This window comes from Pelophylax lessonae (genome assembly GCF_965119305.1).
Source record: "Pelophylax lessonae genome assembly, chromosome: 9".
Lineage (NCBI taxonomy): Eukaryota > Metazoa > Chordata > Amphibia > Anura > Ranidae > Pelophylax > Pelophylax lessonae.
In genome coordinates this window covers 203,245,963-203,272,605 of record NC_138776.1, presented here as the reverse complement: position 1 = coordinate 203,272,605, position 26,643 = coordinate 203,245,963, and the positions used below count along the sequence as shown (strand labels likewise).

The 26,643-nt window shown below is 47.6% G+C and overlaps 1 protein-coding gene across 1 annotated transcript in view; it reads right to left on the bottom strand.

The window, feature by feature from the left end:
• Nucleotides 1-13,971, bottom strand: part of PRXL2A (peroxiredoxin like 2A) — a 90,279-nt gene extending 76,308 nt beyond the window's left edge. The window contains exon 1 of the mRNA XM_082268022.1: nt 13,887-13,971. The gene's annotated coding sequence lies outside the window, so the exon portion shown is untranslated. The remainder of the gene's footprint in view (nt 1-13,886) is intronic.
• Nucleotides 13,972-26,643: the final 12,672 nt, after the last annotated feature.

Below are 26,643 nucleotides of genomic sequence, written 5' to 3'. Positions count from 1 at the left end.
AGTGTCCTTTGGCCCTTTCTGTGGTGCTGACAGCCTACCTTTGGACATCCCCAGGCAGCGGGGAGCAGTGGCAGTTAGTGGAAAGGCAGTAGGAAGAGCTCAGGGTGCCTGTAAAGCAGGTATTAGGAAAGGAAGAGCAGCCCTGTAATAATATGGCCGGCTCTGTTTTGTGCTCCAGAGGAACGTTTGTTCCTCTCTGCCTACCAGGAAAGATCACTACAGGAGCACCCTGAGACACCCAGGGTGTCAGAAGGGGTTTCAGGAGCCTGTGGAAGAGTAACCGCAAGGTGGAATGTGCCTGAAAAGCAGATCCCCAGGGCAGAAGTAGAGCTCAGGAACTACAGGACCAGCTCCAGCACTTTCTTGGGCACTCCCCCCAGGGCCCCATATTAACAAGCTGGTGTTTGGTTGCTAGGACAGCCCTGTCACCTTGAACCACCTACTGGTTAACTTTAAAAGTTAACTTGGCCAGCTCCTGCTCCCACCCTCCATCTTGAGCTGTGCTGCCTCCCGCTCTCTGCCATGAGGATGACGGTGGCGGAGGCTGGGGGGGGAAGAAGCGGCACCAAAATGGCGGAGGTCGGCAAAGCAGGGACATTTTCACAATCTACCTGTCACCTGCCCGAGGTCAACAAGTAGATCGCGACCTCGGTCTACTCTAGACTGAATATAACAAGCCAATGTCCTTTTCCAGTCCCACTGTAACCCATCCAGGTTACAGCATGTTTGTCCTGTTGCTGTCTCGGAAAAGATAATAAACTTGAAACGCACACTAATCGTTTGAAGTATCGTTTTTTTCCCTAAGGCTGTATTGTATATAAACCCACCAGGTGCAGAGTTTTAGAAATGTTACGAGTTTTTTTTTATACTTTTGCTATATTTTTTGAACAGAGATGTGGGCACATGTTCTGCTCGTTTTCAAGAGTTGACCTCCATACTATGTGTCTCGGTGTTTTTAGTCCATATTACCTAGTAATGCCTGATGACTAGGGCCAATAGTCTTACTCTTATAGGGATATGTATGGATATGGATGATTGCAGTCCATGTTCACTGCAATCTGACTACAAATAGGGAAGCTCTCTGGACATGTTACTCAAATGTCCACCACACCAGAAATGGGTCTCCAGGTATCTGGTGTTCAGGCCAGCATTACTGCACAACATGCTGCTTCTACTCAGGCTCACAGAATGCAGCTAGGGCAGAGGGGTGTTGGGCGCTTGTGCCAAAGGAAAAGACCCCAGTGTAAACAACCAGGTGGTCAAGGGCTGTTGTAAACTTGGCTTCACTGATGATGCTGTAGCTCAGGGCAGCTCTGGCAGGCAAAAAAACGGAAATCCCGCTGGCAACAAGGGCGAAGGACAGGCGTCTGATGAAGGAGCCAAGTGTGCATGCTCCGAAACATGTTACGTCACTTACGGAGGGTTCACCGCTGCCTTCACTTGAACCAGCTCCTCCATGATCCTTCCTGTTCTGTCATCACCCGGCTGCGGGCCAGTCGGGTTGCGGAGAGACTGCATACAGGAAGTGATCCAGGACATGGAACATGGACTCAAGGATACCTCTATGTGAGTCACTATTATATATTGTCATGTAATAAAAGTTTTGCTACACTCAGCGGCGCTTGTCCTTCTCCCTTGTCCACAGAATGCAGCTAGGACATCCTTATGTATAATATGTGTACAGTACAGACAGACTGAACTCCAGGTGGATAAAAAAATGCAGTTGTGTATAAATATTTATAATGCGACAATTTTAACGCAGAGTTTATATATTCTTCCCACTCTCCAGATGTTCCAAGTATTCACCAACAATCTAAAAACTGAAGCAGGCCATAAATTAAGTCATTTTCTTTCCTTCCACCACAGGTGGACAACACTGAGTGTGTTGATAGGGGGATTCTTCCTGCAGCATTATTGTGCTCTGCTGGTGGGATGCCTTCCTTGCCTCCAGAACACAATTAACCACTTGCCGACCAGTCACGTTGACTGTACTGCGGCAAAGTGGTTCGTTATCGTCTGGCGACGTAGACTTACGTCACCAGACATTCACCTCTCTCGGCGGGGTGCGCGCGCCGCCGGAGGCTCGCTCCCGCTGTATTCGATTGCTCAGGCAACGCAAGGGGTGCATTAACTGTAAGGGCTACAAGATTGTGGAATTCTCTACCACAAGAGGCGGTTTCTGCGGGAAGTATGGTGGCTTTCAAAAGACTATTAGACGTACATCTCAAGGATCAGAACATTCAGGGGTATGTGAGATGATTACAGCCACACACACCCACACAGGTTGAACTGGATGGTCTTTATTCAACCTCACCTACTATGTAACTATGTAACTTGGGTACAACCAGCCTGTCGGATTTGCTTGCGATTATTGCTAGCAGCTGCTTTAGCTGCTAGCAATAATTACTGCCTTCTCCTGGTGGGGACGGCTTCCCCCGTCTGCTCCTGCCCCCCGCTGGGAGACGACAATTGCTCAGCAGGAGGAATTCCCATGTCAGCACTGTCTGTGTTGATGGGGTAGTCATGCAAATTTATTTCCTGCAATCCGTGGTTGCAGGAAATACATTTTTACCGTCATGTAGTAGATATTTGGGATTAGGTAAATTTCTACAAAATGAATGACACAATCATAATATATGTACATTTTTACGATCAGATAATCGTACGAAAAAAAAATCGCTTTCCAATTGATTGCACAATAACCTGATCACTAGTACACAGCTTTCGACAGCCAATCACGACATTTCGTCCAACAAAATCCGAAGGGTCAAACAGGAAAACTTATGTCGTATGATAGCCTAGCGAACAACAATCGTTTAATCAGTACAGTATGCGTTCAATAAAAATCAATAGACAAAGACCACGCATGATCAGAAACATGAAAATAACCCAGAAAAAGCCTGGCTGCCATCTGATACGTAGCTACGCAACCAGGAAGCTTTTCGTACCAGAAAAATGCGGTAAATCATACGTTTAGTACGCATTGTTGAATTCGATACTAGTATCATGCAACAAAATGCGAACGATAAGTCGTCCGATTATCCTAAAGCGTGTATGAGGCGTTAGTGTGTTGTAGCGTGTTTATACACTTTTTCAGTATTCTATTGGGATTTGCAGGTGAAAATGTACAGGGAAAATGAACGTGGCCCCTTTTTTTCAAACCGCAGCTTGGCGCACCACACAAATCTGAACAGCCTCATTGAATAACATTGCTTCTTAAAGTGGTTGTGTATAAGAAGGCTTACCTGTAGGTAAAATTATTATCTCCTAAACCTGCACTGCGCTCTGATGGACCGGCGGACCTTTAGGATTCCTTGCCGGAAAGTGAACTCCCGCGCGCATGTGCGGGAGTGACGTCATCGCGGCTCCGGCCACTCACTGCGCCGAACCTGGAAAAGACGCTGAGCGAAGATGTCGGCTGCCTCAGTGGTGTCCGGGCGACCGTGTCGCGGCTTTGTTCTAAGGTAAGTATTTCATAATGAGTTAGTATGCATATTAGCTCATTATGCCTTTGTCCTTCAGGGTTTGTTTTTGTTTTTTGAGGATAAGGCATGCGCGTTACTTGGCTTTAGGGATGCACCGATCCGACTTTTTTGGATCCGATATCGATATCTGGCGTTGTGAAATCGCCGATACCGATACCGGAACCGATCCGGAGCTACACACAAAGCAATCGGCTGCAGTACAGAGCAAAGCCGCTGCTTCATGTGTGCGGCTCCTCCATTCACAGGCGGAGTGCATCTGATATCACTCCGCCTGTGAGCCGGACCTATACAGGAAGTAGCGGCTCCCATCCCATACTACTACTGCACCTAGTAAGGGATGGCTGAGCCGTTACTCAGCAAAAACCGGATCGGCCGGTGGATCGGTCAATGTTACCGATCCCCCGATCCATCAAAAATGGCCATATCGGCGCAGATATCCGATCCGAATATCGGATCGGTGCATCCCTACTTGGCTTTACTGTACATTGCATGTGCTAAAAGTGAACCTGTGACCAGGGCTCAAGTGTTCCTCTCCAGCATCCTGCAATGGAGTTTTTGGCATGCCAGCCACAAGCTAATGAGACTCATAGATCTGCTTGCAACCTAATGCATAGGTGACGTGAAATATCTAAACTGTACTTTTACTTTAGATGTCCCCAGCCCCAGAAAAAGACTCCCATGAGCAGCAGGAGCGTGCAGCTAATGATAGTAGTCTGTGTACAGGTCTGACACACCCTGTGCCTTATCATCATCACAGCTTCCACTCCCTGCACAGTACTAGTAATGACAAGGCTGTGGGTGGATCAGACGCTGTGCCAACCATACCTGCCAGCCATGGGAGTTTTCTGGTGGGGCCGAGTGTAACATTCAAAATAAATAATAAGACAATTAGCACTTTCCTTTTCCTTCCAACCGGATTTACTTTTATGGCTAAACCACAAGTGGGATTTAATGAGTTGGTATGCAGTAATGCTCAGATTTAGGAGGTTGTGTCAGATTTGTTGCTGTGGTTTATACGGATCAACAAGCATTCTCCGATTTGGATGCTGTATTCGCACTTCATATAAAATTCTATATGTTAGAGAAGAATTTAAGGAATGGCATTTTTTACATAGTTACATTGGGCCAGCTTGCATATACCATATTTGTGAGAGCAGTCGCTTGGCACAGGACCCAGAACATATTGTAGCTACCCCAATATGGATCATTGGGGTAGCTACATTAGTTGGTGAGGTTGAAAAAATACATCAGTCCATCTAGTTCAACCTAGAGTGAGTGTGTGTGTGTGTGTGTGTGTCGGTGTTTATGTCAAAGGTACATTATATATCCCTGTATGTTGTGCTCATTAAGATGCTCATCTAAAAGTTTTTTGAAACTATTGACGCTCCCTGCGGATACCACTGCTTTGGAAGAGATTTCCACATCCTTACTGCTCGGACAGTAAAGAACCCTCTACGCAGTTCAAGATTAAACCACTTTCCCCCCCCCAATTTCAGTGAATGGCCATGTGTCTTTTTATACCTCTTGCCTTTTCGGCACTTAAACCACGTTCCTGCCAAGGCCAATTTTCAGCTTTCAGCGCTGTCACTCTTTGAATGACAATTGCTCGGTTATGCTACACTGTACACATATGACATTTTTATCATTTTTTTCACACAAATAGAGCTTTCCTTTGGTGGTATTTAATCACTACTGGAGTTTTTATTTTTGCTAAACAAACAAAAAAAAGACTGAAAATGTTGGTAAAAAAAACAGTTTTCATAGTTTGCTAAAAAAAATTTTCCTTCATGGATAGGCTGCACTGATGGGCACTGATCAGGATGCACTGATGAGGCTGCACGGATGAGGACTGATGAGGCTGCACTGATAGGTAGCATGGATTGGATAGACACTGATAGGTGGTACAGATGGGCGCTGGTGGGCATTGATAGATGGCACTGGTGGGCACTAGTAGAGGGCACTGCTTATCAGTACTGATATGCACTTGTAGTAGGCAAAGCTTAGCAGCAGTGGGTATCTGTGTGCGTGACCGATGTCCCATTTACACAAGCTAGTAATTGGCTTTTTTTTCCTCCTCACACTGTGAACTGACAGCTGATCACGTGGTACAGGGCCCGGATTGGCCCCTTACACCGATCTTTGATCAGCCGAGTCTCTTGGACTCGCTGATGACAGTGCGTGCCTCCCGCACCCCACAGGAGGCACGCAGGCAGCACATGCACAGGAGGACATACATGGACGCCCCCCCCCCCCCGGCAGTTTAGGCACCACACTGTAGCCGTCTTTCAGCTATAGCGCGGCAGGAAGAGGTTAAACTCCCCTTCACTGAAAAGTTTTCTCCCCTATACCAAGGTCACCAGTATGGTATTTGCACATCGCTATCATATCCCCTCTCAAGCATCTCCTCTCTAGAGAGAGTTCAGTGCTTGTAGTCTTTCCTCATAGCGGAGATCCTCCAGTCCCTTTATTAGCTTTGTTGCCCTTCTTTGGACTCTCTCCAGTTCCAGCACATCCTTCCTGAGGACCGGTGCCCAGAACTGGACAGCATACTCCAGATGTGGCCGGACCAGAGTCTTGTAGATTGGGAGAAATATTGTTTTATCTCTGGAAGGAATCCCCTTTTTAATGCTTGCCAATATTCATACCATTCGGCTAGGTTCACACCTATTAGTGCATTTTCAATTTTGTAGAAACACACTACAGTCCATTTAGCATGATTTCTGATGGGTCACGTTCACATCTGGGCGTTTTTAACCAGTGTGTTTTTTGGAAAGGGTCAGGGACTCTTACACGCAGCAGGTTGCATTTTTTATTCCATAGACTTCAATGGAAACACATGAAAAACGCAGTTCTTGCATTTTTTCTACATTCCTGCTGCGTTTTTGCTGGCTTCTCCCCCAAGGAAACAGACATTTCCTAAATTAAAAATGTGTCAAATACGCGTGTAAAAAAACATACGGGGGAAAAAGATTTGACCGCAGCGTGCGTAGGTGTAAACCTAGCCTTCAGGAATGGGCACCTTTTTTTCTCAATAAATGCAAAGAATTCTGAAATTAGAAGAGGTGGACAGGGGGGGTGGTAAAGTCACGCTCTCCACCTCGTCCAATCAGAGAATGCTGAAATCTAAGGCCTCATGCACACTGGTGTTTTCCCAGTTCCTCCAATCGCCTTTCTCTTGGTAGCCCCCTCCCTCCCCCCCCCCCCCCCCCCCAACACAGTATTTTTAGTCTTTTTTTGGGGGAGACTGGAGCTCCTAAATTAAAAAATATATGGGGAGCTTTTCTCTAGCCTTGAGTTCAGCTTTAACCACTAGTGAAATGAAGGCAGGCGGGATCCCCCTCTCATTCTGGGACAAAGTCATATGACGTCGCCCCAGTGTCACCCCTCTCATGCGTATCTCTCGATAAAGACCTGATGAGGTGGCACTTTACACATGTGATCAGCTGTGTCCAATCAGAGCCGGTCACATGTAAACACAGAAGTGCTGTTTATCGTCTCTCCTCGCCTCACACTGACAGAGTATGAGGAGAGCCAATCAGTGGCATCTCCTCGCAGGTGAGACCTGTACAGGTAATCAGGGCACTGATCATAGGTGCAGCCCCAACAATGCCCATTTGTGATGCCAATCTGATGCAAATTTGTGATCAAAATTGCTGCCTTTCAGTGCAGCCCCATCAGTGCCTTCTCATCAGTGCCCCCATAAGTGCCGTCTCATTAGTGCCCCCATAAGTGCCGTCTCATCAGTGCCCCCATAAGTGCCGTCTCATCAGTGCCCCCATAAGTGCCGTCTCATCAGTGCCCCCATAAGTGCCGTCTCATCAGTGCCCATAAGTACCGTCCCATCAGTGCCCATAAGTGCCGTCTCATCAGTGCCCCCATAAGTGCCGTCTCATCAGTGCCCCCATAAATGCCGTCTTTAATCAGTGCCCATAGGTGCCGTCTCATCAGTGCCCCATAAGTGCTGTCTCATCAGTGCCCCCATAAGTGCCGTATCATCAGTGCCCATAAGTGCCGTCTCATCAGTGCCCATAAATGCCGTCTCATCAGTGCCCATAAGTGCCGCCCCCATCAGTGCCCATAAGTGCCGCCCCATCAGTGCCCATAAGCGGCGTCTCATCTGTGCCCATAAGTGGCATCTCATCTGTGCCCATAAGTGCCGCCCCATCAGTGCCCATAAGCGGCGTCTCATCTGTGCCCATAAGTGGCGTCTCATCAGTGCCCATAAGTGCCGCCCCATCAGTGCCCATAAGCGGCGTCTCATCTGTGCCCATAAGTGGCGTCTCATCGGTGCCCATAAGTGCCACCTCATCTGTTCCCATAAGTGCCGTCTCATCAGTGCCCATAAGTGTTGTCTCATCAGCGCCCATAAGTGCCGCCCCATTAGTGCCCATAAGAGCTGTCTCATCAGTGCCCATAAGTGCTGTCTCATCAGTGCCCATAAGTGCCGTCTCATCAGTACCCATAAGTGCTGTCTCATCAGTGCCCATAAGTGCCGTCCCATCAGTGCCCATAAGTGTCGTCCCATCAGTGCCCATAAGTGGCGTCTCATCAGTGCCCCCCATAAGTGCCGTCTCATCAGTGCCCCCATAAATGCCGTCTCATCAGTGCCCATAAGTACTGTCCCATCAGTGCCCATAAGTGCCACCCCATCAGTGCCCATAAGTGCCGTCTCATCAGTGCCCATATATGGCATGCCATCTCATTAGTGCCCATAAGTGCTGTCTCATCAGTGCCCATAAGTGCCGTCTCATCAGTGCCCATATATGGCATGGCATCTCATTAGTGCCCATAAGTGCTGTCTCATCAGTGCCGTCTCATCAGTGCCCATAAGTGTCGTCTCATCACTGCCCATAAGTGCCGCCCCATCAGTGCCCATAAGTGCTGTCTCATCAGTGCCCATAAGTGCCGTCTCATCAGTGCCCATAAGTGCCGCCCCATCAATGCCCATAAGTGCCGCCCCATCAGTGCCCATAAGCGGCGTCTCATCTGTGCCCATAAGTGGCATCTCATCTGTGCCCATAAGTGCCGCCCCATCAGTGCCCATAAGCGGCGTCTCATCTGTGCCCATAAGTGGCGTCCCATCAGTGCCCATAAGTGCCGCCCCATCAGTGCCCATAAGCAGCGTCTCATCTGTGCCCATAAGCGGCGTCTCATCTGTGCCCATAAGTGCCACCTCATCTGTTCCCATAAGTGCCGTCTCATCAGTGCCGATAAGTGTTGTCTCATCAGCGCCCATAAGTGCCGCCCCATCAGTGCCCATAAGAGCTGTCTCATCAGTGCCCATAAGTGCTGTCTCATCAGTGCCCATAAGTGCCGTCTCATCTGTACCCATAAGTGCCGTCTCATCTGTACCCATAAGTGCCGTCCCATCAGTGCCCATAAGTGCCGTCCCATCAGTGCCCATAAGTGGCGTCTCATCAGTGCCCCCATAAGTGCTGTCTCATCAGTGCCCCCATAAGTGCCGTCTCATCAGTGCCCATAAGTACTGTCCCATCAGTGCCCATAAGTGCCACCCCATCAGTGCCCATATATGGCATGCCATCTCATTAGTGCCCATAAGTGCCGTCTCATCAGTGCCCATAAGTGCTGTCTCATCAGTGCCCATAAGTGCTGTCTCATGCCATCTCATCAGTGCCCATAAGTGCCGTCTCATCAGTGCACATCAGTAAAGGAGGAAAACGTACTTAGGGAAAAATTTCTTTTTTTCTTTTTTTCGTTTTTTTTTTTTTTTAGCAAAAAATAAAAAACAGCAGTGACTAATTACCACTAAAAGAAAGTTCTATTTGTGTAAAAAAAAAAAAAAAAAAATGATAAAAATGTTATTTGGGTAAAGCGTTACATGACAGCACAATTTTCATTCAAAGTGTGACAGCACTTAAAGCTAAAAATTGGCCTGGGCAGGAAGAGGGTGAACGTGCCGGTATTGAAGTGGTTAATAATGCAGACTGGTAAAGGTCTAATTTACGGTTCATTCATGTAGCCCCCCCATATCAGAGTTTTCCTGTGGTGGGTATGGCCTGGTTTCCATATTAGCTGCGACTGCTCAATTTCTTCAAATTAATGACAGACTGGTGGAGCCCCCAGCTGTCCCCATGTAATTGCACATGGAGCGACTGCCTGCAGGTAGGAACATAGGAGTGTCTATGGATGAAAAGAACAGAGCCAATCATCTGTCTGTATCCGCGTCTAATCACTTCTTGAACAATTGCTCATGTGGACAGCTGTAGAACCTGTCACTGACTTGTCCAGCCTAAGGGCTCTTTCACACATGGAGTCCGTCGGACAGATTCCATTTTTCTTAGCGGGGGATCGATCCGCTGATCCCCCGCTGAGCAGGAGGATGACAGCTGTGTCTCTGTGCTGTGTGCGGAGACACAGCTGTCAGTCCCCCATGCATCTCTATGGGGGAAATCGGATGGGAACGGACCGTCGGAATAGGGTTTCCATCCGTCCAGATTTGACGGATCGGATGTCAGCAGACATGTCTCCGCTGACATCCGATGCCCCATAGGGATGCATGGGGGGTTGTTCAGATCCGCCAAAAAATCGGACAGGCGGAGTTGAACGGTCCACCTGTGTGAAAGAGGCCAACGGGCTCTTTCACACAAGCAGACTCCATCAAAGGATCCCCCTGGTCAGCGGGGGGGGGGGGGGGGGGGGATTTGTCCGCTGATCCCCGCTGAGCAGGTGGATGACAGGTCCATGTCCCTTCTACTTATGCAGAGCAGACATGGACACAGCCAGTTTTCCTCTATGGGGCGGTCGGATGTAAACAGACCAACTGTCATCTGAACCAATCCGCCAGATGGATGGCAAACGAATCCTCCACCCGTCTGTTTTTGGTGGAATAGAAACGGGTCGGATGTCGTTTGGTGTAAACGGACACATGTCCACTTCAGGACCGGAAAATTTTCCCCCTTAATGACCAGGCCATTTTTTGCGTTAGTTTAACATATAATTCCGCTGTCGTGCGACGCTGTACCCAAATAAAATTGACGTCCTTTTTTTCGCCCTAATAGAGCTTTCTTTTGGTGGTATTTGATCACCTGTGAATTTTTTATTTTTTGCGCTATAAACAAAAGAGCGACAATTTTGAAAATTTTAAAAATTCAACAAGTTATCGCGTCTACTAACTACAGGAAAGATTGTAATTTTTTTTTTTACTAGTAATGGTGGCGATCAGCGATTTTTTGCGGGACTGCGACATTGCGGGGGACAGATCGGACCCCTAACTGACATTTTTGACACTTTTGGGGGGACCAGTGACATTACTACAGTAATCAGTGCCACAAATATGCACTGTTACTGTAATAATGACACCGGCAGGGAAGGGGTTAACCCAGGGGCGATCAAAGGGTTAAGTGTGAGACTAGGGGGTGCTTTCTAACTGTGTGGGGATGGGCTTGTAATATCAACACAGAGACCTGTGATCCTAAATAGCAGGAACTCAGGCACTCTGTGTTGATAACAGAGAGAACAACAGCAGACCACTGTTCCCTCTTCACAGGGAACGATCGTAGATGCCTGGCGGCAATGGTGACCGCTGGCTCCATGCCCCGGCTTCCCCACTGGCGAGTGGGCGTGGGCTTCCACCTCCGGCGACGCGCACGTGCCCACAGAATCGCTCCCGCGAACCGCCGTACAGGTACAGCGATTCGCGGGAACCTGCCGGCGGCTGGTTGGCAAGTGGTTAACATCTGCTTCTCCATAGAGGGCAATGGATAATCCGATTGGGTCCACCTGAAAAATTGACAGGCAGACCCAATCAGTCCACCTGTGTGAAAGGGGCATAAGCCCCCGTTCACATTGAGGCGATTTTACATGCGATTTGACATGTCAAATGGCATGCCAAATCGCAGCCTACTGCCGGCAACGTTCGAATCGGTGCGACACTGCACCGATTTCCTTTTGGCGACTTTGGGGGCGATTTCAATAGACATCTGTGCAGTGAAGCTGCAATGAAATGCAGGTTTGAGCTGAACTAACCCGCCTCCAGTGTGAACGTACACTTACTGTCCACAGCCAATCAGAAACACCTGGCTGTACCTGTTGTAGAACTACACCAATCTGCACTGTGTAAGGCCAGGAAATGCCCAGTGTATGAGCCCTTATGCTAGGTTCACCCTATGTTAGGGTTTTTGTGGGCTGCCCTGCCTGCATTTCCACCAAAAAAAAGGTGCACGCACCTTTTCAAAAACACACCTCACAGGGAAATCGCATGTGTTTTGTTTTTTTTTTTAATGACCAAGCAATTTCCCAGGCAGTTCCCACACTAGCACTGCGATTTTACATGCGTGTTGATGCCATTCAGAATGAATGGCAACCCCGCTCGATTCCGCAGAGCAGTGACTTTTCACTACGGGTGGCTTCAGGAATCGCTGCGATTCTTGCACCCACAGTTACACAGCTTTTTTTTTTTTTCTGAACCAAAGTTTAGTGTCACCTTAAAGTGTTACTAAATCCATTCAATGTAACCTTACTTGTATGCCTATAAAAATTTTCAATAAAATGTTTCATTAAAAAAAAAAGTGTTACTTAACCAAGGACTCTGCATTGACTATATCTGGTCTCCCACAGAGGCTACATGACCCCCCTGACCCTCTGTCTGAACAGTGCTGATTGGCTCTGTGCTGATCACATGCACCCTCCCAAGGAAAAAAAAAAAACTCTCTAGCAATACATACTAAACTGAGCGTGTGCAGAGTGACTCCAAAGGCTCTGTCTTATCAGGAGATGGGTTGGGGACAGCGGAAGAAGGGGAGGATCAGAGCAGACAGGATCAAACAGCCTTTTACGCAATGCAGAGGATTAACTCCTTCGGTTCCACAGTGAGTATAACAAGCATGCTTTACAGCATATACAGACTGAGTTTACTGTTGTGGGTTTAGTAACACTTTAAATGCAATAGTAAATATAAACTGCTAAATACCTTTTCTCATCAGCAGTATATAACAGCCTTGTGACTTCTATCAGTGTCTGGGTAAAGCTTGTAGGAGGAGTTTTCATTCTCCTCTGACTGTCCTATGAGGCCTACATGACCCCTGACCCTCTGTCTGAACAGTGCTGATTGGCCCTGTGCTGATGCCCTGCACCCTCCCAAGGAATAAAGAAAACTCCCTAGCAATACACACCAAACTGAGCGCGTGCAGCTTGCCCTGTTCTAGATGCAGATAGATTGGGGACAGTGGAAGAAGGGGAGGATCAGAGAAAACAGGATCAAACAGCTTTTTACACAATGCAAAGAATTAACCCCTTAGGTTCCAAAGTGAGTATAACAAGCACACTTTACTGCATATACAGACTGATTTTACTGTTGTGGGTTTAGTAACACTTTAATGCCAGTTCACACATATGCAATGCGGGAACCCTGCGAATCCACTGCAGGTTCCTGCATCGCACTCGACTCGCAGGCAGTTCACATTGCCATATGCGAGTCGCTGGGGGTGTCAATACAAATTTAACAACACCCCCCCAGATCAGTTCGCATATCGCAGTGTGAACTGTCAGTTCGGACATGAATCAGATCGCACAGATGTGAACACCCATGAGATCCGATTCTTGTGCGGACCAAAACAGGGTCCTGTGCGACTTTGGTTTGAATGCGATGCAAATTCAACCATACAATACCGACAGCACATGCGATTTTCAGAGCAGCGCGCTGCGAATCACATGCGATGTCTGACATCACATACGTGTGAACCGGCTCTAACACAGTATACCATGGAACCGGACAACCTGCAGACAGATGAGAACATGGAAAGCACATGCAGGGAAACAGAGAAATAAGCATCAACGCACAAACCCCATATTTTATCACAAGGCTGGAATCCAGCTATACACAGAGATTGGATTCTTCCTCTAAGATTTCACCTCTACACATTATTAGGACTGCCTGCGCTCCTTCACAATATAAACGCTGATCTCTGTGTCTATGGAGGTAAAGATCACTCATCCTCTATAGGAAAAGACATTATTGTATGATTTGTCCCCCCCCAGACATTATTGTATGATCTGTCCCCCCCCCAGACATTATTGTATGATCTGTCCCCCCCCCCCCAGACATTATTGTATGATCTGTCCCCCCCCCAGACATTATTGTATGATCTGTCCCCCCCCCCCAGACATTATTGTATGATCTGTCCCCCCCCCCCCCAGACATTATTGTATGACCTGTCCCCCCCCCCCCCTCCATAATCCATAGTCTGATCCACAGTACAGTGCTCTCCATAGAGGATTACTGACAAGCAGAGTGATCTTTGAACCCCCCTGGATGATCAGGGGAGATTTCTATGGATCATCCACACTGCAGATCCCTGTGCATAGAACACACAATCTCCCTCTGCCTGGGAGAGGGGAGAACACACAGCAATGAAAACAGATCCTCCTATGTAATCTACTTACACAAATGATCTTCTGTAGAAGAGCAGAGCTGCATGTCCTGTGATCAGAGCTGTCAGTGTGTGGAGGTTCACCTTCCTCTCCCAGCACCTGGCACCCTCCCTGTACTTAATAGAGCATATTCAGGGGGCGGGGCCACACTCCACACTGACACTCACGTGATCCGGAAGTTCCTTCCATGAATTGAAATGTATACATTACATGGTGTGTGCAGGGGAGAGAGAGAGAGCACATCGGTGTCACCCTGCACACCATCACAGCTGCTTATATAAGAGCTGTGTGGCCCTTATACAACACAATGGGCTTTATTTACTAAAAGCAAATCCACTGTGCACTGTGGATGTGAGGGGAAAAAAAGAAACTAAATAATATGAACTTTACTGGCACATAATCTCAGATAACCCATTGGAGTAAAACAAATATTTATTTAAGTATTCAATATTAAAAATAAATATGTATGTTCCATATTTATGAAATATATATATATAAAATTATTATTATTATATAGTATTTATATAGCGTATATATATATATATACAGTTTACGCAGTGCTTTACAACTTGAGGGTAGACAGTACAAATACAATACACTTTAACCACTTAAGCCCCGTAAGATTTTACCCCCTTCCTGACCAGGGCCTATTTTGCGATTCGGCACTGCGTGACTTTAATGGACAATTGCGCGGTCGTGCAACGCTGTACCTAAACGAATTTGACGTCCTTTTTTTCCCACAAACAGTGCTTTCTTTTGGTGGTATTTGATCACCTGTGCGATTTTTTTATCATGCGCTATAAACAAAAAAAGAGCGACAATTTTGCAAAAATAATATTTTTCACATTTTTTTATATGAAATCCCCCCCCCCCCCCCCAAAATGTAAAAATCAAAATGTTTTAACATTTTCGGCCAATTTGTTCTCTGTTACATATGTTTGGTAATAAAAAATCGCAATAAGCGTATTTTGATTGGTTTGCGCAAAAGTTAATGCGTTTACTAACTAAGGGAAAGATTTTTGTCATTTTTGTGGTTTTTTTTTTAACGAGTAATGGCGGCGATCTGCGATTTTTTTTGCGGGACTGCGACATTGCAGCGGACAGATCGGACCCTTGACTGACATTTTTGACACTTTTGGGGGTACCAGTGACATTACTACAGTAATCAGTGCTATACATATACACTGTTACTGTAAAAATGACACTGGCAGGGAAGGGGTTAACTTTATTGGAGAAGGGGGGGTTAAGTGTGTCCCTGGAGGCGTGTTTCTTACTGTGATTGGATGTGGCTGTGTGTGTAACAGCAGAGATCAACGGTCCTACATAGCAGAACCATATGATCTCCATTTTTACACAGGGGGTGAATGACAGGCGGCTTGTTTACACTAGCCGCCTGCCTTTCTCCCTTCACAGCGGACAATCGCGAGTGACCGGCAGACATCGGGTCCGCCGGTCACACGTGCGGACTTGTTAGGGAACGAGCCTGGGCGTGAGCGTGCCTTCGGGGGCGCGCGCTCGCCCGCTATTGGCTCACAGGTTAGTGACGTACCGATACCTCACTTTGCCTTGCCGGGGCTGACCGCCGCAGTATATGTACTTGCTGTGGTCGGCAAGTGGTTAATACAGTAGAAATCAGAGGGCCCTGCTTGTTAGAGCTTACAATCTAAGAGTCAAGAGGTAATAACTGGGGATTGGGCTGATAAAGAAAATAAAAGTACAGTTGTTAGGTGGTTGCCAGATAGGTTTCTCTGAGGAGATGTGTTTTCAGGGATCGTCTGAAAGTAGACAAAGTAGGAGAAAATCGGACAGATGGGGGTAGAGCATTCCAGAGGATGGGAGAAGCACGGGAGAAGTCCTGGAGGCGAGCATGGGAAGTGGTTACAAGGGAGCTAGAGAGCAGGAGGTCCTGGGAGGAACGAAGAGAACAAGTTGGTTGGTATTTTGAGACCAGATTAGTGATGTAACTGGGCGCCCTAGCACCACTTGGGCGACCAACGTATCCCTAAGTCGTATTGCGCAGTTGAGCCAGCCGGTCGGCAATCAGTTAACTGACAATTGCGCAGCCCTGCGACGCTGAACCCAAATATAATTGACGTCCTTTTTCCCCACAAATAGACCTTTTTTTGGTGGTATTTGATCACCTGTGCAATTTTTATTTTTTGCGCTATAAACAAAAAAGTGCGACAATGCTGAAAAAAAAAACAATATTTTTCATATTCTGCTATATAAAATTCTCAACAAAAAAATGTAAAAATCTAAATTTTTTAACATTTTAGGCCAATTTGTTTTCTGCTACATATTTTTGGTAAAAAAAAATCGCAATAAGCGTATTTTGATTGGTTTGCACAAAAGTTATTGTGTCTACTAACTACGGGAAAGATTTATGTCACTTTTATTGTTTTTTTTTTTACTAATAATGGCGGCGATCTGCGATTTTTAGCGGGACTGCGACACGACGATGGACAGATCGGACCCCTAACTGACATTTTTGACACTTTTGGGGGGACCAGTGACATTACTACAGTAATCAGTGCTAGAAATATGCACTATTACTGTGATAATGCCATTGGCAGGGAAGGGGTTTACACAGTGGTGCTCAAAGGGTTAAGTGTGAGCCTAGGGCAGGGGTCTTCAAACTATGGCCCTCCAGTTGTTCAGGAACTACAATTCCCATCATGCCTAGTCATGTGTATGAATGTCAGTTTTACAATGCCTCATGGGATGTGTAGTTCCGCAACATCTGGAGGGCCGAAGTATGAGGATCCCTGGCCTAGGGGGAGTGTTTTCTAACTGTATGGGCTTGTGAAATGACCACAGAGATCTGTGATCCTATATAGAAGGATCACAGGAGCTCTGTGATAATTTCAGAGAGAACGATCAGCTGTGTTTACAACGGCTGACCGTACTCCTCTCTCAGCGGGGAGTGATCACGGGTGCCCAGCGGCAATCGCAGCCGCCGGTCCCGTGGATCGGCATCCCCACTGCCTATTGGGGGCGGGAGCATGACCACCCAACATAGCCCTACGTCGTTTCGCGCAGCCGAGGCAGCCTACCGCAGTAAAACTGCGGCGGGTGGACGGCAAGCGGTTAACTGACAAATGCGCGGTCGTGCGACACTGTACCCAAATACAATCAATGTCCTTTTTTCCCGCACAAATAGAGCTTTCTTTTGGTGGTATTTGAGCCCCTTTGCGATTTTTATTTTTTGCGCTATGAACAAAAAAATAGCGAAAGTTCTGATAAAAAAAAACAATATTTTTTACTTTCTGCTATATAACATCCCCAATAAAAAAAAAATAAAAATCACATTTTTTGGCCAATATGTATTCTGCTACATATTTTTGGTAAAAAAAAAAATCCCAATAAGTGTATATTGATTGGTTTGCGCAAAAGTTATCTCGTCTACAAACTAGGGAAAAGATTTATGTCATTTTTATTTATTTATTTATTTTACTAGTAATGGTGGCGATCAGCGATTTTTAGTGGAACTGTGACATTTCGGTGGACAGATCGCATCCCTAACTGACATTTTTGGGTGGACCAGTGACATTACTACACTAATCAGTGCTAAATATATGCACTGTTACTGTAATAATGATACTGGCAGGGAAGGGGTTAACACCAGGGGCAATCAAAGGGATAAATGTGTCCCTAGGGGGTGCTTTCTAACTGTGGGGGGGTATGGGCTTGCTGCATGAACACTGTCCTGTGTTCCTAAATAAGAGGAACACAGGTTACCTGTGTTCATAACTGACAGAACAGCGGTCTGCCATGTTTACAAAAGCAGACTGCCGTTCTGTCTCCACGGGGAGATCGAGGGTGCCCTGTGGCAATCGCGGCCGCCGGACCCGCTGATCAGGTTCCCCTGTGGCGAATGGGCAAATGAGCGGTCCCACGAAGTGACAGTATGCATCGCATACTAGCTTATTATGAATTACTTACCTTAGAACGAAGCCCCGACACGGACCCCCGGACACCGCTGTGGGAGCGGACATGATCCCTCGGCGTCTCTTCCGGGTTCCGCGGCTCCGGCGCTGTGAGTGGCCGGAGCCGCGATGATGTAATTTTCCGGCAATTCCCGGCAAGGAACTCTGAAGGTCCGCCGGACCTTGAGAGCGCATGCGCCGCACACGTCAGCGGCTGCATGCAGTGGTAATATCTCCTAAACCGTGCAGGTTTAGGAGATATTAATTGTACCTACAGGTAAGCCTTATTATAGGCTTACCTGTAGTTAAAAGTAAAAAAAAGCGGTATACTACCGCTTTAAGTGCTCTTTTCACACGGTCCGCCTCCGTAGGCAGATCAGTGCTGCTCAGCAAGGATCGATCCGCTCCGTCTCCGCTTGCAGTGCGGAGAGGGAGGTGTCACAGCTCCCGCTGCTCTCTATGGGGGACATGCCTGTCCGCTCTCATCAGATCCGATCCGATCCCTGAACGGATGGAAAAATAGGGTTTCCATCCGTCCAGATTTCACGGACAGGATCGGATGCGGGTGGCAGCGGGTGTCAGTGGAGGTGTCTCCGCTGACATCCGCTGCCCCATAGAGCTGCATGGAGGATCCGATCAGATCCACCTAAAAAACTGACAGGCGGATCTGATCGGACCGCCCGTGTGAAAGAGCCCTAAGGCGTGGTTCACACCTGTGCAATGCCAGACATCGCATGTTATTGGCATTGCATTGCTGTGGACATCACATGCAATGTCGGTGCGATGCGAAGTCAGCTATACAGTTTGTATGGCTGAATTCGCATCGCATTCGGACCAAAATGGTGCAGGACCCTTTTTTGGGTCCGCACTGGAATTGGATCACATGGGTGTTCACACCCATGCAATCTGATTCCTGTCCGATTTCACAGTTTGCACTGCGATCTGCGAACCGATTTGGGGGTGTCATTACCTTTACATTGACACTTGCAGCGGTTTGAAGAGGGCAGTGTGAACTACAGTACCTGTGAGTGAGATGCCATGCGGGAACCTGCACTGAAATCGCACTGGTTCAAGCATCGCACAAATGTGAATCGAGCCTAAAACACATCAACCACCTCCCATCCGCTGTATAGTAAAATGACTTCATATGATGTCACCCCAGTGTTACCACTCTCGCCCACCCACGGGGGGCGCAAAGCGCGGGGGGTGCATAGAGCCGATGGCGCGGCTCTTTACCCTTGTGATCATCTGCGATCACATGTAAACATGGAAGTGCCATTTGTAAGAAGGGAAATCCGCGCTCAGGATAAAAATAGTTTGGCTGTGGCCTACCTTCTGAATATAACCCCCGAGGGGGTATACAGAATAGATGAAAGGAAAAATGAAGGTATGTGGCTCTGCCAGAAATACACTATATTATATAGAGGTCATATAACTTCACAAAGGGTGTAGGATCACCAGATACAGTAATTAGATTAAAGTGACTAGATGCACATATGATTAACAAAGTGGCTAGTGCAAAGTGTAGTGTCACTAAATATAATAAAAGTGACACAATGTGCATAAAGAAGAGAGCAATACATAAATCACTGTGAAAAATACAACGGATAAAAATATATAAATAAATAATACAGTATACAATATTAATCAAATCAAATGGTATGTGATATAGTGACTGAATAGGAAGGCAATAGGTAAATTAAAGTGACTGGTGCATAAGTGACCAAGTGCACAATAGGAAAACGTCCATATAGTGAATAAATTAGTGTGGATCTTGAAGCAAACCAAAAGGTGACTGGTGCAAGTGAGGAATCACTAGTGCTCTCCTCTCTGTAGAAACCACACTCACCAGAAAGTGGTACCCCTACAGGGGTTAAGGGGCGTAATAATACTCAAAGTAATGCTCCCATCAGGTCAGGGACATTAGCATGGATAAATCGGGGCCATTTATCGGTTCTGCTCGCCTCACACTGACAGAGTGTGGGGCGAGGAGAGCCGATCAGCAGCATCTCCTTGCAGGGGAGACCTGTATAGGTAATCAGGGCACCAATCGTCTGTGCCCTGATGATCAGTGCAGCCCTAGCAGTGTCTATTAATGACACCAATCAGTGCCCACCAGTGATGCCAGTCAGTGCTGCTTTTAGTGCCCATGGTACAGGCATGTCACAGGTCATGGCACAGGCATGTCACAGGTCATGGCACAGGCATGTCACAGGCATGTCACAGGTCATGTCACAGGTCATGGTACAGGCATGTCACAGGTCATGTCACAGGCATGTCACAGGTCATGTCACAGGTCATGGTACAGGCATGGCACAGGTCATGTCACAGGTCATGGCACAGGTCATTGCACAGGTCATGTTACAGGCCATGGCACAGGTCATGTCACAGGTCATGGCACAGGCCATGGCACAGGTCATGTCACAGGTCATGTCACAGGTCATGTCACAGGCATGTCACAGGTTATGTCACAGGTCATGGTACAGGCATGTCACAGGTCATGGTACAGGCATGTCACAGGTCATAGCACATGTATGTCACAGGTCATGTCACAGGTCATGGTACAGGCATGTCACATGCCATGTCACAGGTCATGTCACAGGCCATGTCACAGGTCATGGTACAGGCATGTCACAGGTCATGGCACATTTATGTCACAGGTCATGTCACAGGCATGTCACAGGTCATGTCACAGGCCATGTCACAGGCCATGTCACAGGTCATGGTACAGGCATGTCACAGGTCATGTCACAGGTCATGTCACAGTTAATGTCACATGCATGTCATAGGTCATGTCACAGGTCATGTCACAAGTCATGTCACAGGCATGTCACAGGTCATGTCACAGGCATGTCACAGGTCATGTCACAGGTCATGGTACAGGCATGTCACAGGTCATATCACAGGCATGTCACAGGTCATGTCACAGGTCATGGTACAGGCATGTCACAGGTCATGTCACAGGTCATGTCACAGGCATGTCACAGGTCATGTCACAGGTCATGTCACAGGTCATGTCACAGGTCATGTCAAAGGTCATGTCACAGGTCATGTCACATGTCATGGTACAGGCATGTCACATGTCATGTCACAGGCATGTCACAGGTCATGTCACAGGTCATGTCACAGGTCATGGTACAGGCATGTCACAGGTCATATCACAGGCATGTCACAGGTCATGTCACAGGTCATGGTACAGGCATGTCACAGGCATGTCACATGTCATGTCACAGGTCATGGTACAGGCATGTCACAGGTCATGTCACAGGCATGTCACAGGCATGTCACAGGTCATGTCACAGGCTATGTCACAGGTCATGTCACAGGCATGTCACAGGTCATGTCACAGGTCATGTCCCAGGTCATGTCCCAGGTCATGTCACAGGTCATGTCAAAGGTCATGTCACAGGTCATGTCACATGTCATGTACAGGCATGTCACATGTCATGTAACAGGCATGTCACAGGTCATGTCACAGGCATGTCACAGGTCATATCACAGGCATGTCACAGGTCATGTCACAGGCATGTCACAGGTCATGTCACAGGCATGTCACAGGTCATGTCACAGGTCATGTCACAGGCATGTCACAGGTCATGTCACAGGTCATGTCACAAGTCATGTCACAGGTCATGGTACAGGCATGTCACAGGCATGTCACAGGTTATGTCACAGGTCATGGTACAGGCATGTCACAGGTCATGTCACAGGCATGTCACAAGTCATGTCACAGGTCATGGTACAGGCATGTCACAGGTCATGTCACAGGCATGTCACCTGTCATGTCACAGGTCATGGCATCGTGCTGCAGCGGCTTCAATCACTTACCTGCTCTCCTCTCCTGACTCGACCGTGACACTGGCGCTGCTCCTCTCTCTCCTCGAGTCCTCTTCTGACGGCGCCGGGAACTGGCGGGAAGGTGAGCGCTGCTCCTCTCCTCTCCTCCTCTTCATCTTCTGAAGGCTGGGCTGAGTCGGCTGGCGGCGGGAAGGTGAGCGCTGCTCCTCTCCTCTCTTCCTTGTCCTCTTCATTCTTGAAGGCTGGGCTGAGTCGGCTGGCGGCGGGAAGGTGAGCGCTGCTCCTCTCCTCTCTTCCTTGTCCTCTTCATTCTTGAAGGCTGGGCTGAGTCGGCTGGCGGCGGGAAGGTGAGCGCTGCTCCTCTCCATTCTTCTCTTCTGTCGGCTGGCCGGGAACCGGCGGGATGGTGAGCGCTGCTCCTCTCCTCCTCTTCGGCTGACGGCGGCACACCGCACCGCCCCCAACGAAGTCAGCAGGGTCAGGATATCCTGAATGATGATTGGTCCAGGCTGGAGTCTGGACCAATCACCGCTAGGACATCACAAAAGTGGGGAGTGTCGGAGCGCAGTGCTCTGCGCCCAGGTGACCCCCCAGAAGGCCACCAATCGGCGCCTCTGCCAGGTGGAAACCCCCCCCCCCCCCCATAGCCACCACTAAGTCTGGCGCCCCTAGTGGGCTAAAATTTGAATTTTTATTTTAATCTTTTTTTTTTCTTTTTTTAATCTTTTTTTTTCTTTTTTCTTTGGGGGGGGGGGGGCGGCGCCCCTGCGCCCCCTATAGACAGGCCGCCACTGGCCAGGAGGAAAAATTGATCGGTAAAGCCCCATTCAGACCTGTGCGGTTTAACATGCATTGCTTGTTAAGAGATTGTCATTCTTTTCTATGGGGCCCATTAACAGCTGTACACTGCACTGCTGTGCACTGGAATAAGAAGTACAGGTGCTTTGTTTTTTACTTCAGCACCTGTTTTTGCCCTATGGCAATGCACTAAAAACGCATGGTGCATTTGTGCATTTTAGAAGATGACAACAAGCCTCCACCCCCATAGCATACCAGCCCCCCCCCCCCCCTATTCTATTCGACATTTAGTCTAGTTTCACACTGGTGCGATCTGGGAACCAGCGTAATTCCTGTGCAGGATCCTGCATCGCATCTGACTCGCAGGCAGTTCACACTGCTCTCTGCGAACCACTGCGGGTGTCAATGTAAAGTTAGTGAAACTAAATTGGTTTGCAGAACACATTGCAAACTGTGAAATCGGATGAAATTGGTTTGCATGGGTGTGAACACTCATGAGATCTGATTCCAGTGCAGACCAGAAAAAAGGTCCTGCACCATTTTGGTGCAATTGCAATGCAATTTCAACAATGCAAACTGTCTGGCTAAATATGCATTGCATAGACATCGAATGTGATGTGCACAGCAATGCGGTGCGAATCACGTGCAATGTCTGGCATTGCATAAGTGTGAACCCAGTCTAACTAACCTAATGAAAACCCGTTAACACTTGTTAAAATACACATAAAAATGCATCAAGATGCAGATGTGTGTGCACCTAGCCTGGAGGAGACAATGAGGCTACATTACTAAAGGAGTTGAGATTTTTCACTGAATGTATTGTGTGACTATTCATTTACATACATGTAGCACTGCCCCCTAGGTAGCTGCTGAGAATTACACTTTCATGGGTCCCCTGGGTTACCATTGGCAACTGATAGCAGATACACGGCATTAACAGTTCTTGGCTCAGACAATGAACAGCGTTAGCGTCTACCATCTATACACTGTGCAATTGCCTGCTCCGCAACCCATGGATCTCTATATGGTGCTTATGCACTCGGTGAACCGGACATGACGTCAGGCCGATACCTCTGACCTGTACGTCCGCCACAGGATACCGGCGAAGTAAGTGCATGGGTCGAACGCCACACTAGAGATACCACCGACCTGCAGATCTAGGCAACCAGACGGAGCTAGGGACACACACACAGCCTCTGTCCCTGATCTAGTAGCTGGATCCAATTGCTTCACCCTGTGACCATTGCGGCATGCAGCGGTAATCCGTGACTTCAACAACCTTGCTGAGAACAACCATAACGACTACTATTGTCTCCATACTGGATATCCAGCTTGCGATCTGAAGCACGGCGAGTATCGGATTTATTTTATTTGATGATTATACTGCAGCCACATCATCTTTCCTGAGGTCTTGAACAGGAACTTCGTTCCCCATTCTGTTCCATGATCTGAATATACGGGTCCGTATACCACAGCTAATTACCATTGTGACATTATGTTCATATCCACATTATATGTTCTTTTCCATCAGGACTGAGCAATACAATGTTCCCTTAACCGGAGTTATTTTCATCAGTTCATATACTATTCATGAGCATTGATCTAGGAAGCAGCTACATTTCATCATTTATCGGGACATTGAGCAATAAGTACCATTTGGAGGTTCTTGTGTATCACCTAGCACGGCAATTAGCTCACTATTTTGTGTCTGTGCATGATTGGTCATTAGACACAATTCTCCATACACTGGGTCACTGTGCAATCAGCTGTGCTTGGAGACCTTATGCTATAGACCGGTCTAGCCCTATCTGCACACATTGACACCCTTCAGTGTTCATGGGTATTTAGTCCTTAGCTATCTAGCACATGTGTATTTGTGAATTTTACTGTTTTTTAATTTGTTGTGCCGCCTAGTGTCATCTGCATCACCCTGTCCCCCTTTTCAGTCATACGTGCCTAATAAAATTTATTCTTTTATATAATTTTGTGTCCTCAGTGCCCTTAGTTGGTCTCTTGTGTGGTTGATCGACTACGGTCTTTCATCTCACTTCTTTTTTTGATATGCATTGGGTCTGTCCAACGGTCACTGTGCGAGACTTTATTACCATTAACATTTAGGGATCTGTTAAAATTCCCCACTGTGGGTTGTTAGTAAGGCCATCTTTGGAACATTATTTTTGCTTCTTTGTAGTCCAGGGGATGTGGTTTTTGGTATTTTATTTTAGAACTTGGATGGGAGAAGGGAATGAGTGGGATACTCCTACTTGAACTATGCACAATTCCTGAGGACAACTGACTGCTGAATGCGACAAGGCTGCTGCTTCACCTTGCCACTGAAGTGAAGATAAAGAATATGGACTCTCACTTTAATTACTCTTCAGAGTCTAACTTGGCACCCCCTTTCTCACTGACTGTGTGTGCTGACCTTCTGTCCACTGACACCTTCCTGGAGTGGTTCCGTTCTGGGCAGACCCCTGGCAAGCTTCCTGGTACTCACGGACACTGTTTTTCCTCAGGTCGCTCTGCCACTTGCTCCACTGTCAGTATCCACCGGACCTCTTCGTTCAGCACCACACTTCTGGTCCACTAGGCCGACCACATGTGACCACCTTCCTCAGCAGGAGGAGAGACAGCCATCACCCTCCTCTTGGGACCTGGCTTGCCGCCCAAAGACACCCTGTCACATGTGCCCGTGGCTTTTATAACGTATCCCAGGATGCACCACTGTTTGTGCCTACCCACTGGGGCATTCATAAAAGCCTGTGTGTCACTGGCTGGGTTTCCTCCACTGTCCAACAGGCTCCCCTATTGGACACAGTGGGGACACTCCCTCAGACCAAGTGAATCACACATGGACACATGCAACAGGCTTAACTACTGATCAGGCTCCCCTGTGAAGCAAGCAAAGCAAACTATACTTTACCTAGCACCTACCTAGGAGGGTGCTACATACAGTAGTTACTGGCTGAAAAAAGTCCATCCAGTTCAACCAATAAAACGGAAAAAAAATAAGAATTATAGAATCTTATATACACAATCCTATACCCATAGTTGATCCAGAGGAAGGTAAAAACCCCAGCAATAATCCAATAAACAGTGGAAAAATTCCTTGCTGATCAAATCATGTGAAACATCTACACACTATTGGGTATTCTAAGTAAGCCATAATATGCTTTTCACGTGATTGGATGAATTCATTGAATCTTTTTTTTCACCTTTTAGTAAATCAGTCCCTTTGTATATCTTTTCTGTTCGGTCCGGTCATGTGATCTCCCCAGTGGCCAGCTTCAGGGGAGAGGAGAAAGCAGCAACAATGGCTACAGAGCCTGGGCAGTGACGTCACCCATAAACTTACTATGGGTCCTACACTCAGGGCCGGATTAAGAGCATCATGGGCTTGGTGCTGAGGATTTTGAAGGGCCTTAAGGGCCGTGCCTTGCCATGCACCCAGAGGAGGAAGGGTGCAGCCATGCATGCCTAATTCCACATGGGATGCTGTCTCTGAAGCCCATAAACACATCCATGCATCGGCAACTGTCCCTCCTTGTCCGGCCTTCGTGCTGTGTGGGGAGGTTCTGAGGGAGCTGCCTGGGGAAGCGAGCATAGAAGCCAGACTTCTGTGTTTACAAGTGACAGAAGAGCGGTAACAGTGAATATGGCCAACCCGGGGCCTATATAAAGGTAGGGGCCTGGACCTGCAGCTCCAATAGCCCCTACATTAATCTGGCCCTGCCTACACTGTCCCCCCTCTCTCCTGCAGCCAGCGCTGGGAACTGATCATGTGACCAGACAGGAGCGCCTTTACACATCTTTCCTTTCCAGAGTAGTTATTATAGGGTTTAGAATGGGGGTGGGAGGAAGTTTAAGCTTAGTTAGGTTTTGATCGGACTTCACACCTGCTTAATCTCTATCTAGCATTCTGCAATTGAATGTGGAATGTGGCTAAGCAGCCGCTGTCATGCAGTCAGGAGGTGATCCTGACACTTGGCTCATGGTTGCGGTGCGGCCCCATTGACTTGAATAATCCAGTTTGACATGGGATGATGCAGAGAGTGAAGCCAGGTGCTTGGATATTGGACCTTCATGAAGGAAGACATTGGATTTGTAAGAAGCAGCAGAGGAGATGGCAACAGCAGCAAGGATGAACACAGCTCTGGGGAAGTGCAAATATATTGTACTTTCTCATTATAGGAGGTGCTCAGGAAGCCCCATGTTTTGCTTTAATAGCTATTCATTTTTTTACTTTC